The sequence below is a fragment of the Pungitius pungitius genome, chromosome 20 (genome assembly GCF_949316345.1).
Source record: "Pungitius pungitius chromosome 20, fPunPun2.1, whole genome shotgun sequence".
Lineage (NCBI taxonomy): Eukaryota > Metazoa > Chordata > Actinopteri > Perciformes > Gasterosteidae > Pungitius > Pungitius pungitius.
The window spans coordinates 3,540,394-3,556,330 of NC_084919.1; positions in this window are offsets into that span (position 1 = coordinate 3,540,394).

Below are 15,937 nucleotides of genomic sequence, written 5' to 3' on the forward strand. Positions count from 1 at the left end.
AGAGCGAGAGGCGGAGTTACAGCTCTCTCCTAATTCCCTTTACCGCACACTGCTCTCACTGTTCTAGAGTTTAGTCTTTTGGAAACATTTCACACTTGCGGCTTGGCCTCCTTTCAGACAATTCCACTTCCCGGAGTGTCAGCTGTACCTCGCAGTGTGCTCCCCCCCCCACCCCCCCTCCCCCCGAGAACACAGCAGACGGCGCTGGGAGACATTTGGGAGTAAACGGGCCTGTATTGTAGATTTGTAGATAGCTTTGTCATCGCTGCTTCAGCGACTGAACATTGCTGGATATGAAGGACGGGACTGTTAGTAACAAGCGTTTTTAATTAAAAAAAGGAAGGCATCGTGAGAGGCGAAATGCAAAGTGCGTGAGAAAGAAAAAAAAAAGCCTGTCAGGTACAAACACGTAACCAGGAGAGAGATAGAGAGAGAGAGAGAGAGAGAGAGAGAGAGAGAGGGAGGGAGAGGAGAGAGAGCTTCAGCCACTTTAACCAGCTTTGATCTCCTTAATGGGGTGCTGGCCTCGCTCCAGGTGGGATGTGTCGCCAGGGACAACGGGGACAAGAGGAGGCTGATAAGGGGGGGGGGCCCGCTCAGACAAAACACACTTACCTCCTCACTCTGCTGCTGCGCTCACTGCGCAAAGTGAGCCCAGAATAAAATAATTGCGCGTGTTCAAGAGACACATTAGCGACATCAATTTTCCCGGATACCCGCGTTTTTTTTTTTTTTTCTTCCCCCGGCAGTCCGGATGGAGGCGGAGCCTTACGATAAAATGACCTTTAAGAACGATAAAGCTCTGCGTAAATCTGAAAGGGTTTAGCAGCTTTGGCTGATTTAAGAGATCCCGCAGGCTTTGGCTAACCTGTGGTTGGTCAAGTGGCAGATTACAAAGGGTCTGATTCTCCTAATTTTACACTTGAACTCTCCCGACTCTCCCCTGGAACCTCCTCTCCTTTCTCCGTCCCCTCTTTGAACTCCGCTGCCTATTTCCTGACCTCCATCCCTCATCTGTCCGTCTCGCTTCCACGGTCCCTCCCTCCGTCTCTCTCAGGAGCCTCGGCTTTCTTTGATATTCTGCCGGATTAGCGCAGAGCTGTCTGTCTGCGTGTCTGCCTCCTTCTGACATACGGCCTTTTCCATCCCATCTAATCGCTCCCTATCACATGAACGTAGGTGAGGGGGGAGTCATTTCTTCCCATCGGTCTGTTCACACGTTTCAGTAATACCTCGGCTGTGTCTTCCGTGGGAAGTATTCCTGAGACATTTAGCATCAGGCTTCCGCAAACTGTAATTATTGTACTCGAGATGTTTATTTATCGAAGCGCTGTTTAGCGGATTACTGCGTGTCAACGAGAAAGGTTGACCTCTACAATACCAGGATCACAGGTTTGACCTGTCATAGAGTGTCACTAATAACATTAGTGATGGCTGTCCCAGCGAGTCGGGACGCTGTGACGGTGAACCAAGTCAAGCGGCGACCCCCCCCCCCCCCCCACCCCGTGCTGAGAAATGCAGCCGTATGACAGAAAGCTTGCAGTTCTTCAGACGGCCGCTTGAGGCGTTCAGCTCCATAGACGCAAATGTGAAAAACCCACCAACTAAACCTAAGAAATGAGAAAATGGTAATATTTAGAAAAGGTCACATTCACTGTAGAAGTTCACTCTCTAGCAGCAGCTGAGGTTTTAGGCCCTTTACAGCGTGTTTTCCCCTCATTCCAATTTTTAAAAAAAATGCTGTTGGAATGTTGGCGCGCCGACATTTTATGGTCATAAACCTACTATTGGACACATTGGACTTATAAAGAAGTGTCAGGGATCACTGCAATTCATTGTAGCCGGGAAGAAAGTATTCAAAGCAATAGATCCAATCAGCTTATTATCCCCAGGATTTATGACAATACCGCGTGTCTCCGCACATCAACAGTTGCATCCAGCAAGTATGGGATTAGGATATAGGATTATAGGCCTCTGAAGCATTAACCCCCCCAAAAAACGAGCTGGTGGAATGGTATGAATAATAAAAGTGTCACCTTCGACTGTGAATTTAAAGTGTATGAGTATGAATTAAAAATGTTGAGTGAGTAATTCAGTAAGTCATCTTTTTTTCCAGTATTGTCCCATTTGGACGGGTTTTTGCGATGACAACGGAGCGCATGCTAAAGCGCATGGGAAACACATGGCCGGCACGCCAGCAGGCTTTCCTCACACTGATGGAGGGCGGGGGGGGGCGATGGGGGATGGGGGAGGGGGGGGATGAGAAGAGGAGGGGTTCGGAGGGGAGTGAAGAGAGGGGGGGGTGGTAGAGCAAGGTTCACCGGTTCCCAAACTCCTGCAGAGCTTCAGTAGCCTTCACTACCACCCTGAAACTCCTCTCAGCCCCTCCTGTCTCCCCCCCCCCTTTCTTCCCCTTCACTGCCCTCCCGCTTCTATCTGGAGGAGCGCTCGCCTCCCCTTTTCGTCCGCCCCCCCCCCCCACCCCCTCCCCTTCGACACCTCCTCCCGGCCTCTCAACCTCTCCTTCGTGCTTTCTCCCCTAGCAGAAATGATTTTTCATATGTCGTTGCGTGTGTTCGGTCCCAGCAAGGGGGGGGGGGGGTCCTTCCTAAACATCTCAGCCGTTTTACTGTACGCAGTAAATTACAATTACAGATCCGACGCCCTGCTTTGTGACGGAAGGTCAATATTGACTTTCTATAAAAGCAGGTGGGAGAGAGAGAGAGAGAGAGAGAGAGAGAGAGATGTCACATGCCCTGCGAGGCTTTTTGTGTGAGTGCCCTTCGTCTTTACATTATTGAAACTGGCCGGTGCTCAAAGTCAACACAGTTAAACGTCTTCCTCCCTTCAAAAGAAGCTGACGTTTGTTTATGTACTCAATAAGAAAGAAGAAAAAAAAAAATTCTTCCAAATATTTAAAAACTGCCCCCCGACTACAGTTGAACATCCATTACAGAAAAACATGTTTTTTTGGAGGATGGATGAGTCATGAGGCATCAATCATATTTTTTAAAATTTATTTCATGGTTCCTTTTGATTCTGAAAGGTTTTTGAATTTAGAAACAAGCCACCTAGAATTGTAATAATAAAGCCACAAAGGGTATAATGCTTCTGAAAGTATTCTCCTTTAAGCTGCTGCAGGAGGGGCAGCTGAGGCCTGGGAAAGGAAACTAATCAAACGGAGAAATCTGTCTCTTGAGGCCCCCTGTGCCATGTGCATGCACAAGTAACACACATGAAAACGCACACTTTACGGACACGTGCACGCGCACGCACACACACACACGGTCGGGACATGTGCTCTTGATGTTGTCAGGCATGTCGTCTGTCTACATCACGTACGAGTTTTGGCACGCAGCCTTTCTCAGGGTGACAAAAAAAAGCGCAATCTTTTGTGTGTCGACAACTATTCCTCGACCTCCTACCTGGCCCCAGCAGGCCTGTTTAGGTGCAGGCAAGCAAAACCACACACACACACACACACACACACACACACACTCACGCACTCTCTCCCCTGCAAGTTTCCCCCTGACATTTTCTCCGTGCACCTCCTCCTCTCCTTTCACACTATTTGTTAATTTGATTATTCTCTCCAGTGCAGGAAGGGAGACATTTCTGTTGAAGTTGCTCAATTCTCCTTTTTAGATGAAGTAACTTGATGATAATGTGTCGAAGCTCCTACACGCGCTTTACCCCTCTGCTGACCTTATTATTCAATTTCCATCTTTGATTTTTGCCATTTTATTCAAGAATAATATTGTTACACATTATAGCTATCGTCACTTCGGAAGACCCGGGCCGGTCCCCCGCCTTGTAGACATGATGTTTAAAATATTAACTTGATAAAACGTCTTATTAGAACTAATTTATTTGCGTACTGTCAGAAAGCGCCACCTAACAGGCATCACTCAGGGAAAATAACACTCATATAGTTTATTTTGAATTATGGAAAGGTGTTTTAAGTAAAACGCATTTGAGTTGTTTGGAGTAGAATATTTGCATTGTAGTGACATATCCTGTTTCAACTATAAATGTGTATTAAACTGAAGATGTTTGTCACTGAATTGCTGTTTTCTTGTAACTTTTAACCCTCACCGGCTTTTTTTTCTTCATCCTTTAATTCTCTTTCGGGTGTAACTGTCCCTTCATGTTTGGCTCAAGGCAATTTATCGTAGAGTTGCATTGTGCGCATTCCAGTTTGGTGTAAGTTGGTAAACCGGCAGATTTCACGGCTGCCATTCCTCCCCCCCCCCCCCCTCGGCTGACTGGACCCTGGAGCGAGTCACAGCACCCTGTGGCGGTTTACGGTCTACTTAGTATTCCACCGCGGGCCCGAAAAACCCCAACGCCCGCGGCATTTCACGCGCACTCGCCCCGACCGCCCATTAAAGGGGTCAAGAGGAGAGGAACGTTTGTGGCTCACCTCGAACGTTTGCCACGATAGTACAAAAATCATGTGTGTGTGTGTGTGTGAGCCGTAGGTGGGAAAGTTGACATCCAGCGTGTGCTGAATTACCTCCGGCGAGGGGAAAAAACCACGCATCCATCAAACTGACCCCGCCGCCGGTCGGATTTGTTGCGCGTGAGTACTTCCTGTCTGAGGTCTGAGGTCTGAGGCGGCCGCTGTCTTTTATCAAAATTGAAAGATCCAATCATCGCAGGCAGGTTTTTTTTTTACCGAAGTTGGTGGAAATCGTCAAGCCCGGGTTGGTCGTTTTGGCAACAGAGACACGTTTATCGGGTTGAAATCAGCCGATCGAGGTCAGGTGACGTTGTCTGACCTCGGCTCTTAATTAGAAAACATCTCAAAACTAAAACATATCGTGTGTTTGACACTGGCTTTGTCCATCATTTTCGGGGGAAGAGTGACACGTTAACGGTCGGTCCTCACTTCAGCAGAGGTCGTCCACGGGTCAGCGTAGTGCGGGGTCAGAAAGTAGTCCTTACTCCCGCTGTGTCCTCAGCCAAGTGTAGAATGTGGGTCATCTTCAAAGAAGGCGAAGCTCTGGCCTTCAAAACGAAGCGTCAGCAACTTCCACGGTAGGGCGAACTCCGGTTTCAATAGGAAAAGTAGGGTCAGAGGCTTATTCCTCTTCCAAACTCAAAGTTTATTCTCTTAAAGCAGAAAGATACGGGCCAGTGTGTGTGTGTGTTTGGTTTAATGGGGTTTTAAATGAGGTTTTCGTCACAACATATAACCATGTGTGTGGGGAGATGCACGTGTTTTAGACTCCCTTAGCTTTCCAATATGTTTTGGTTACAAAGAATATTTATTGCTCAAGGCTGTGTCCCACAAAGGTCACTTGACTTTCTTCTATAATGAGCTGCAGAGACTAAATTGTTTCTATTTGGACTGTGTGGCTTTGCGTGATTGATACAACACCACTGCTCAATGTCGAGGCGAGGCAGTGAATTGTGTTTGCGACGCCTACTCTGTTGGTACATGTGTCGTGGATTAATTGGTTCTCAATTCTCAATGATTCGCCGCAATAATGGTTTGAAGTTTCAGCTTCACCACAAGACATGACAAGACAGCCCTGCCATTGGTTTGAAATGATCTCCACGTGGGGCGTGACCCTGGGAGCATGACACAGGGAAACTGGTTGTGAGACGGCGTCTCTGGTGGAGCCAGCGTCAGCTGTGGCCTGGCCTCCCTTAAGCCTTCAAATCAAAGGCAAAGGGTTTGATTTAAATCCCTCGGTGGGTAGGTGTAGGTGTACAAAGCTAATCCATTTTAACCAATTTTGCGTCATACTGCAGAAGCCAGAGGCACTAACTTCCAATTTGTGATTCCTGTGACTGCGAAGGTCTGCGCACCCTCAACATTAGTAACAGCGTGGACTATGTGTGGACTCTGCACCCACTACAGTGACTAGGAAAGCAAACATGACCCTTGTTTGGTGTTTATACTAACTGTACTCCACATCTTTCCTGGTCTTAAGAAGCAATTGCACTCCATTTTCTTCTTTTGTGCGCTTCAGTACACCCTTATAAAATTGCACGAACCATTGCAGCAAACTCCTTGCAGATGGCAAAAAGCCACAGTAATGCTGAAATGATTGTGTAACTAACTAAAATAGTTAATGCACAACACTGGGCATGTGAAGAAGCTTCTTTTGAGCAACAAAAAATGAGCAAATAAGCTTCCCACTTTTTTAAGCCAGTGATATTATTCATAATCACTTCATCCTCAATTAAAGTATTGATTGTAGATTTCTGCCTTTGAATGACTGCATTTCGGGCCTATGTTTTGTTTTTTCTCGTCTCGTGTTTTCAGCAAAAATAGCTGTGATGAGAAAAGGTGATGAGCTAACACGCCTGAAATATTCAAGTACTCTTCATTTCATTGCACGTTGCAGCTTGTAAACACGAGCTCAGGGAATGAGTGTTTGGTCACACTTTGTCACTTTCACTCGTCACTTTCTGTTAGCTGGTGCACTTTATCTTTATTTTTATTTTGTCTTTATTTCTTAACTTACTAACCCATAGCATAGCATTTTATTATATTTTTCATCTTATTCCTGCACTACGTTGTCTGGGATTCACTTGTCGCCGCTTTTTCTGCCTCAAAATCCTGCGTCACTGCTTTAGCAAAAACTTCCGTTAGCATGTCTCCCGGGGGCGCCGCGAGGCTAGCTTGATCCCATGCCCCCCCCCCCCCCCCCCCCCCCGAGGGTTTATTGAGCGCCGCGTTACGTCGTTAAGCTCCGCCGGCGGACCACACAGGGCAAGAGACGGCGTCCGTGTCCTCGTTAAAGCGCCGCCTGGGCCAACCAGAGGCGGCCAATGCACGCGGCAGATAAGACAGTTAGCGGCTCACTCAGATTTACAGCCGCGAGCCTCCGGGGCGGGCGAGAGAGGACATGAGGTTCACGTATCGTTTTAATGTCTGGCAGCCAGATGGGCAAACGGGGGGGGGGGGGGGGGGGGGGAAATCTGTGATTTAACAGGGACATGAAATAGGTGTGTTTGACTGATGGACAGCCGGCGATATATTTGATTTGCGGGGACGGTGAGTGAGAGGAGCAAAAGGCCAGAGGTGACGCGGGGCCGGTGGGGGGAGATGAGATGAATGGGGTGTGCCGGAGACGTGAGATGCGGGGAATCCGGTTTCGAGGCAGAAATGTCAAATGGAGATTTAGAATTAGGAAAATATAATGTTTAGGAGATAGGTCAAGAGCGCGTGACGTTAATGTGCCGCTACCGTCGAAAACGATGAAAACGCATAGTCCACCTCGTCAATCAGTCGGCACGTCATCAGCCGACGAAATGTGCTCAGGCAGACCACGACTTTCTGAAAGGCTGCGACTCCAAGTCATCGGCAAAGGTTCAGATTTACGCCGCGTGTCAACGCTTCTTGTCAACACCAAAAATCAACCTCCAAATAACCTCGACTTGATCCCTCACCTTGTTCACATAAATAACGCTCCCTCAAGAACAGAGGCCTGACTGTGTCCGATCCACTCCACCCTTTCCCCCCCCGTTTGATTTTTACATCTAGCGTATAAAAAAAAAACGAGCATCCTGCTCTGGAAAAACAAGGCGTCTTAATTTCTGTGAGTAAATCCTGAGTGGCGTGGGCTCGCTCGGCGTGTTCAGTGTCAGGTTTTTTGCAGACTCTCCCCAGTGGGCAGGCCCACCTAGTGGGACTCTGCACCTCGTTAAGAAATCGAGCCAGAGTTTAGGGAAAAGCCCCCCCCCCCCCCAAGTGAGTGTTGGGTTTCACGACCAGCCCGTGGACAGTCACACGAAACAGGCCGTGCAAACGAAGCAGGAGCAATTATCGCCACCTGAAAGAGGATACGCGCGCCACTCGTAACGCAAAGTTCCTCCGCTCTCGACCCACACGTTCTCACTTTGGTGGAAGCGCGTTTAGTCTATCGACCTCCTCAGACTAAACCGAAAACCCCTTCATTTTAAACATCTGCCTCATCAAACCTATTTAAGTGCGTGTTTATCTTAGCTTGATCTTTCCATTTAAGGTCAACATAGAATTTGTGAAACTTTGCCAAATTAAACATAGAAAAACACACACAGCTACAACATCAAAGTGCATCGACGAACTGGTGACGTAAAAAAAAGAAAAACCTACCGTGGAAAAATAAATCTTTCGCTCTGACTTGTTTTTTCTTCTTTGAAACCCCAAAACAAGACGTCCGTCCCCCCCCACTCACCCCCCCCGCATGTCCCGTCCTCGGGGCACCCGCAGAGGTGTGAGGGGTGATGTTTCTTTAGTCGCCCCTCTCAGCGGGCGTTTGCCCCATTCAACACGTTTCTTTAGGGGATCCCGACCTCTGACACGAAGAGGGCCTAAACATGTCAGCCGGGAGTTGGCCACCTTTCATCTTTGCGCCTCACAAGTAGGTCAAAGACATCCCAAAAAAGTTGATTACCGAGGGTACAATGGTAGAAACGTTTTTTTTTTCCCACCTTAACAGAGTCCTCTATGGCTCCGGCGGGCTTCAGTTTTTTGGTTAAAACAGTTGTTTCAGCCCAAAGGTTTCTTACGATTTGATCGTCCTCTCCCAGGATTTGGGTCTTTCCAGCAATTAATCATTGAATCATCTTTCATACTTACTCAGCACCGGGGGAAATCTGCAGATGTTGTAAATGAAATTAGTTTTAATTAGATTATCCAACACAATATTGCTGATGTGTCTTAGGGGGGGGGAATTATCATTTGTTTTGAAGGAAAGGATTTTACAGAATCGGTGTAAACTTTGTACTAAGAGAAGCTATTATGTTTGGCTAATCACACTTCCTTAACTGTACCCTGGTCGTTCAATATAATATATTTAAGAAAACAAAGATTCTTAATGAATCAAAATGTTCCAGCTTCATCATTTTGCCACCCCTGACTCACCCATTTGGGTATGTTTGTTGCTCTCATCTCAGCGTCAGACATCACGTCCATGATCAGCTTCTGGAGAAGAACATACGCGCTCATGGGAGAAGTCAGATAAGCAGACAAACCTGAATAAAATTAAATTCACAGCCAATTTCATGTTTTCTGGGAATCTTGAGGCATCTTGAACCGAGTTAATCTCATATGTTTAAGGAAACTTTCCAGTTTCAAAGAAGCTGGGAGAGGCTTCCTTTTCTAAATAATAAGTGAAATTGTGGGTTTTCCGTCATTTGATTGACATTAACAAGCAATTCTTTGGCAGTGGTTTGGTTTTTGACCGACTCTCAGGAAGTTAATAGAAATGTCAAAACGATTTTCTTCTGCAATTTGTCTTGATCCGTCTTTCATTAAAAGCCTCTAGGCGATGTAGATTTGTTACATAGGATAGGGATTATCTCTTTTATAGTTTTTTTTTTTTTAATAACATCCGCATGTTTCTATTTGAGGAAACGTTCTTGCATGGCCACGACTGGAAATCTCGCTCTGCATAGGCAAACCCGTCCATAAAGCTCGTTGATGCTTACCGAGGAAGGAAGTGTGCGTGCGTGTGCAAGTTTGAATGCGTAAATCCTCCCACGGGCCAGAAAGCCGCCACACCAGTCCGTGCCTGTCTGTGCCTCCCCCTTCACATCGCACATCAGTTAAATCTAAATTTTAGAGAATTCCCCCCCCACCTCCCGTTAGACTTCACCTCTGTCGTTGCCCCATTGGACCGGACACCCACCCCCCCCCCCCCCCCCCGCTGTGTGATCGCGGCCCCCCGATGCGGTGTTGTCGTCATTGTTGTTGCGGTGGCTTCGATGCTGTTCATCGTGTTGTCTTTAGCTTTGCCCTTTGAACTGGGATGTTGGAATCGGGGGTCCATGTGTGTGTATGTTTCTGTGTGTGTGTGTGTCTCCTTATGCTGGATGTGTGTGTATTTAATCTCACACTCTTGTGCTCAGGAATGCAATGAATAGCTTTTCTCCCGGGGGGGTGGAGCGCGGCGGCGGTGTAGTCTACCTGCCTCCTTTTCCTTTGCGTGTTAATTTCCATGCTATGACCGACATTCCAGCTCAAACACACACACACACACACCTACTTTTTATTACCAGTGTAAACATGTTTCAACAACTTACACAGCTTTGCCCCTCACGTTAATGCCACATTAAACCCACAATTGGTTAACAAGCAACAAAAGTGTTTCAAAGTGCTGCGGGGTTGGGCATCACAACACTGTGAAGTTTACAGAGCCAATTTATCCATGAAGTGGTTTATGATGCGATTGTGGACTGTGTTGCGCTTTATGGGCGAGGCTCTTTTTGATGTCAAGAGGAGTAAACACTTATGGTTCATTGAGTGCAATGCCTCACAGTGCCCTCCTTAAGCAGGGACTTTTTATAGTTACAAAATCTGATTGAGGGTGTCATTACAAGCTGATTCGAATCGCGAGACCACGAATAGAAACAGCGCACAAGTGTCAGGCACTGGAGCGTGATGCCGAACTAACTGCATGGAAAAATACAAGCTCATTCACTCTTTTTGTATATCAATCATTACATAAGAGGCTCGCTGAAGGGCCACCACTGTGAGCTGTAGTCAAGTTAGGTTTGTTTTCCCGAAAAGAAAAAAAAAAGCAGATCGAACAAAACCCATTTGAAGCGTCCGTTGAGCTTGAACATGAATGAATGTGGTGGATTTTATCCATCCGGGTATAATTGTTCCTCCGCGTTTGTCGTACCTGTACTTGTGAAATGCTGAGTCATGGACACATCCGCTGCCAAGTTGCGTTGCGTTTGAGGACTGTGGCTGCAGGTAAAAACAATAATAGAGGGTAATGGAATTTGCATTGCAAAACCGTAGTTGTAAAGGAAGGTAAGGAAGGAAATGAAGTGAGATTGAAATAGCCTGCAGCTATCCCGTGTGAGGCTGTTCTCGCTTTTAGCTCGACGGCGGCGCGCTAACTCGCTCACACTGACCGTGCCAACGCTGCTTAGCGGGGGCATTGTTAGACAGTGTCTCCCATTTAAGCTTAGCACGTTAGCATGCTAGCGCTCGCTAGAAGGGAAGCTGAGGCTGACGGCGAATATCAACGGTTTTGTGGGGAAACTGGCCATAGACAGCATCATTGGAGAAGTGGATCTAATGATGTTGTTGTGTCCAGGGGAGGGGGGGGGGACAACGTTACAACAAGTCATCCTCAACAAGTCATTTCAAGATGAGGCATTTGATAGATGACTTTTGTCCGGACCGGTGGTGGATCGACACACCTGCCCTCCACAAAGATAACAAATCAAAAGTATCCCTTTTTTCCTTTAACCATTGGGACCATTCCTTTGGTGGAAAGTATCCAGTAACACTTTGTGTTGTGTGTAATCTGCAAAATTCAGGGATTTTAAGTGTCCCGGGGTGCGTTCAGGTTGCATCCTTCTCAGCTTCACAATGCACTAACCTGAGGTCAAAACCTGAGCTCGCAGGGGTCACTGATTGTGGTTTGCGATTGTTTGTTTGCTGGTGTTTGCGTTTGTGCTCGTGTTTGTGAGGATTCCTGTGTGGTCGGGATGGGAGAGCTGTGAAAGGCTCACGGAGAAAAGCCCACACAGATAAGGACGCTGTGTGCTTAAGGAAAATGAAATTAACGGGGAGTTCCCAAACACACCTGGGAGACGTTCCCACAGGGGAGATAAAAGTTCTGAAATGTTCGGGTCAAATACCATTCATTGAGTGGCTTGACACTTAGGACGGGGAAGAGGGTTCACTTTGTATTCCCGGATTAGGAATTTTCCATCCCGTGATACCATTTAGACAGAGTGAGACAAACATCATGGATGCACTTTGAAGATGTCTTAAACAATGCGATTAGGTAGTTTGAGCTCAGCGGGGACTTTGTGTCCCATCTGCTATCAGCCCAGGAGCGTTCCCTCCTCAAAGTAACTGCGAGGAACCTTTAAATGGGTATGAAGCAGTCACAATATCATCCAAACACAGGTTCAAAAAAAGGCCGTCAGCGAAAACATTGGCAACTTTTTATCGTTTTTCTCAATGGCTCTTTATGTGTTTTTTTATTGAGCCTCAACACTCTTCTTGAAATGAATGTAAATCACCCACAGACTGCTACATAAAATGAGATCGGCGTGTAAGCAGTCACAGATGCTTTTTCTGTCCTCTAGGAGAGGGACATCAGCCCTGTGCTGATCTTCTTCTTCTCCTCTAGCTCCAAGATCTGCCTATACCTCCTGAACATGCGGTCCCCCCGAGGGCAGTCCCCGCATATCAGAATATGATCAATGTTGACAGGACTCGCCTTTGGTCGGGTTAAAGTACAATAAACGCTTCTCTCTCTCTCTCTCTCCCTCTCATTTTTCTTCTTCGCTGACCAAATAGGCTTATGAACTCTTTGAACCGCGCAAAAAACCAGCTCCCTTACTGGAACCGGTCAAAGGAGATAAAGAGGAGTGCTTGATAAAAATAAAAAAAAATGTTAAAAAGGAAGAACCATCTTTCTCGCTTGTTAAAGAATTTCCAACTTGACCTCGGCGCGTCTAAAAGCTCGCACTTATTGTGGAGAAAGCAAGATGGAGGGGGGGTGAGGGGGGCGGGGGGGGCGGGAAGGGTACCGAAGGTCGGGTGGACGTGTGCTGCCTGCCGCACACGGCACGCTCCTCACAGCTGGGCAGGGTCAACGGTCGCTGCACTGATTGGCCGATGATTTATTCCTCCACTATCAAGAGTGAGGGAAGTCATCTGCGCCGAGTGCTAACGGGCGTCAGGCGCTTTCTGCGCTGAAGGGAATGACATTTTTCTTTTTTTCTTTTTTTTTTTAAAAGCCTTATCTGAGAGACACACGCATTTGCTTGTATGAAATGGGTCATAAACAGCCCTCTGCGCCGAACACAAGCCACACACACACACACACACGCACACGCGCGCGCAGCTCGGTCACATGGTGGTAAAAAGTGAATGTTATCATAACATTATCTGGGCACTCAGTTGAAGGTTAATTCTTGGATAATATACGTAAGATTGTTGATGAAGCCAACTCAGATAACCCGGTCAGAAGCACCGTCCTGTGCAAATCACTCCCTTCATCACACACAAAAACACACAGAGACACACACACAGAGACACACACACACACACACACACCGGCAGCTCACGCTTCACAGAAACAGCCCGCAGGAAGCAAAGAGTCACCTCTTACCGAAAGGAGTGAAGAGAACAGAGAGGAAGAATGTTTAACATGGTGCCAGGTGATAAAAAAGAGTGTGGCAGTCAGCCATTGGGCCTTCCCTAATGGAATGCCTCTGCTACTTTATACGTTCAAACAATGTGACTTTCATCCGAGCAAACTCACTCTCACACACACACACGCACAGTTTCTTCACGACAAAGCATTCATAAATGAAGGTGCTCCGTGTTTCTCTGAGTTTATATAAAAGAAGCCGTTTATATTTAGCAGTTATAAGTCAGATAATATATTCAACAGATTAGTTTATTGGCCCCTTTTGAAGTGTCGGGAATATGAACCATTGAGCTTTGTAACAGTTGCTTCTCTAGGTGTAAGGAATTCACAGGAAACAATACATCCATGTGATCCACCGTTTTTACAATTGCAAGCTAAATTACGGAATTGAATTATTTGGAATGCACAGCAGTTATAACAAGTTTTAAGTAGCCAGAATGACCCTTTAAATAACAATAAATTGGATTTACTGTTACTGATGCACTGCCAGCAGCTGACTCGAGGTGTAATGCTTAATATTTTTTTTACGGTTTGTCTCCATCATATGAGTTTTGGTGGCGGGGCACGTCCAACTCGTGGAAACCACTGTGGCTTTTATTGTGAGGGAGTCAAAGGAAAACACAATGAAAGGACCTCTCTTAAAAAAAAGGACAATTTGTGATAAAATGTCTGCTCCGTCTGAAGTGTTAAAACAGGAATCAAGCTCCATGACGATGACGCACGCGCAGGGGGGAGGCTGTTTGTTGTACGTTTGAGGAAGGACCACTTCATTAACAGCCTGTGTGTTTTACACGCACGTGTGTGTGTGTGTGTGTGTGTGTGTGTGTGTGTGGTCAGCACAAACTGGGATGCACTCGCTGAGCCGTGCACCGTATCCACTGTCACCTCGAGTGCACACACACACACACACACACACACACACACGCACACACTCTCACTCTGAGTCAGCAGAAACGGGAGCTTGGTGATACCGTTAATGAACCCAAGTGTTATTCTTCAATTAAACCGCGGACGGGTACCGAGGCGAGGGACTCCTCTCAGGACCGCTCCGGTTACACGACGGGGGGGGGGGGACAAATCCTTCTCTTCCCAAAATTCTCCCTCCTTCCTCCTTATCTATCACTCCCCCTGCCTCTCTGCTTTCCTGCTCCATCATGCCTCGATTCTCTCCCCATGTGAAGGTCTCATTGTTTCCTTTTTTTTTTTTTCTTCCTCTCTTTCTTTTCCCTTCCTCAATCTTTTTCGTGAGCCGTAGCCGGCGGGGGGGGGGGGGGGGCCTCGACCTATACGTCCTCGCATACCTTGTGGGCTCTTTTCCATTTTCTCCTCAGTGTCTTTATCAAGTGAGCCCGGGAGGTGTAGACGCAACATTAGCAGAGTTGCAGGGGCCGCGTTGGTCCAGCAGAGGGCGTCACCGCTGCTGTGTGCCCTCCGGGTCGGAAGTACAGGTCTAGAGATGTGAAGGAGACAACAGCTCGAGGAGGATTTCATTCATTAAGGGTTATAAAAGAGCGACAGTGAACATTAGATGGTGCGGAGATGTTTTGCATCACCGGTTTGAGTTAGTGGCCCAGGTGCATGTTGAACTATAATCCAAATCAGCCCTTGAACTATAATGTCCCGTTGTTTTACTTTGATAAGCCTTTTGGGCCGTGGGAGAGAAATGAATCCAAAAAAAGAGGCTTCGGGCTTTTGAACAAAAACAAGCTGATGGGAAGAACTGCTTCTGCTTCCGGGCCAAATCAACTAAATACTTTGAAGTGGTGGAAAGTGGAGATTTTTCCAAGTGATGTACTCAAGGCCACCATTGAGGTACTCAAAACTTTGTTTCTTCTTAATGCTACAATATCTTTAATTCCACTACATGTATTTATCGAATGTTGCTGCCTTTAACCTTTTCAGATTTTAGAATGATACCATACAATGAGTTACATAACTGTATTAAATCAATAATAGAGACGTGTTGTTCGACATATTTCCTTTAGGTGCTGTATGGTTGGGGCAGAATGTCAAGCATCAGTCTTAAATTCATTGCGATTATATTTTGTTTCAGTTTTTGTGGCATAAACTTCGTCTCTCAGCCTCATTATTGGAGAGTGTTGTCTTCGGGAGTGCATGTTGGAAGTGGGACACGGTGGTCTGCGAGATTCTGAACCCTAACACCCTGCAGGAATTAGGGAGGAAGGTTTTGAACCAGCTGGCAGTTAAAATTAGCCCAGTGTCAACCAGCTGCTACGTGTTAAGGAATCAATAATAATAATCAATTTAGCGCTAACGGGGGGGCCAATTCTGCACGATAACTAAATATACGTTTTGATAAAACTTTGTGTATATGTGACACATGTACATACTCCCATCCCTTAATGTCGGATAGAGGCTGTAAAAGTTGCTTGATACCACAATCCCCGTCATCATCTCCATCAGCATCATCATCGTCTTCATCTTCATCATCATCATCATCCTCCTCCTCCTCATCGTCATCATCATCATCACCATCATCCTCAGCCGCGATACAAACGTGAATAACGAGCCGCAGTGGAGACCCTTCCTTCATTGTTCGTCTCCCTCTCCCAGTTTCGTCCTCGCGGTCGTCGCCCCCCCCCCCACGCGTCTCAGCTGTCGCCTCGCGGGGACATTCCCGACCAGAAGTCAGACCTCGGCCGGTCAGGTGGCTCCTTCCGTTCTGCGCGTCACCGAGGTTGGAGGGGGGGGGGGGGGGGGTTGTCGACGCGCGACGTGGAGGAAGTTTAAAGTCACCACACACGTCGACTCTTACTTTCCATGCACGTGATCCAGGCGAACGTTGCGCG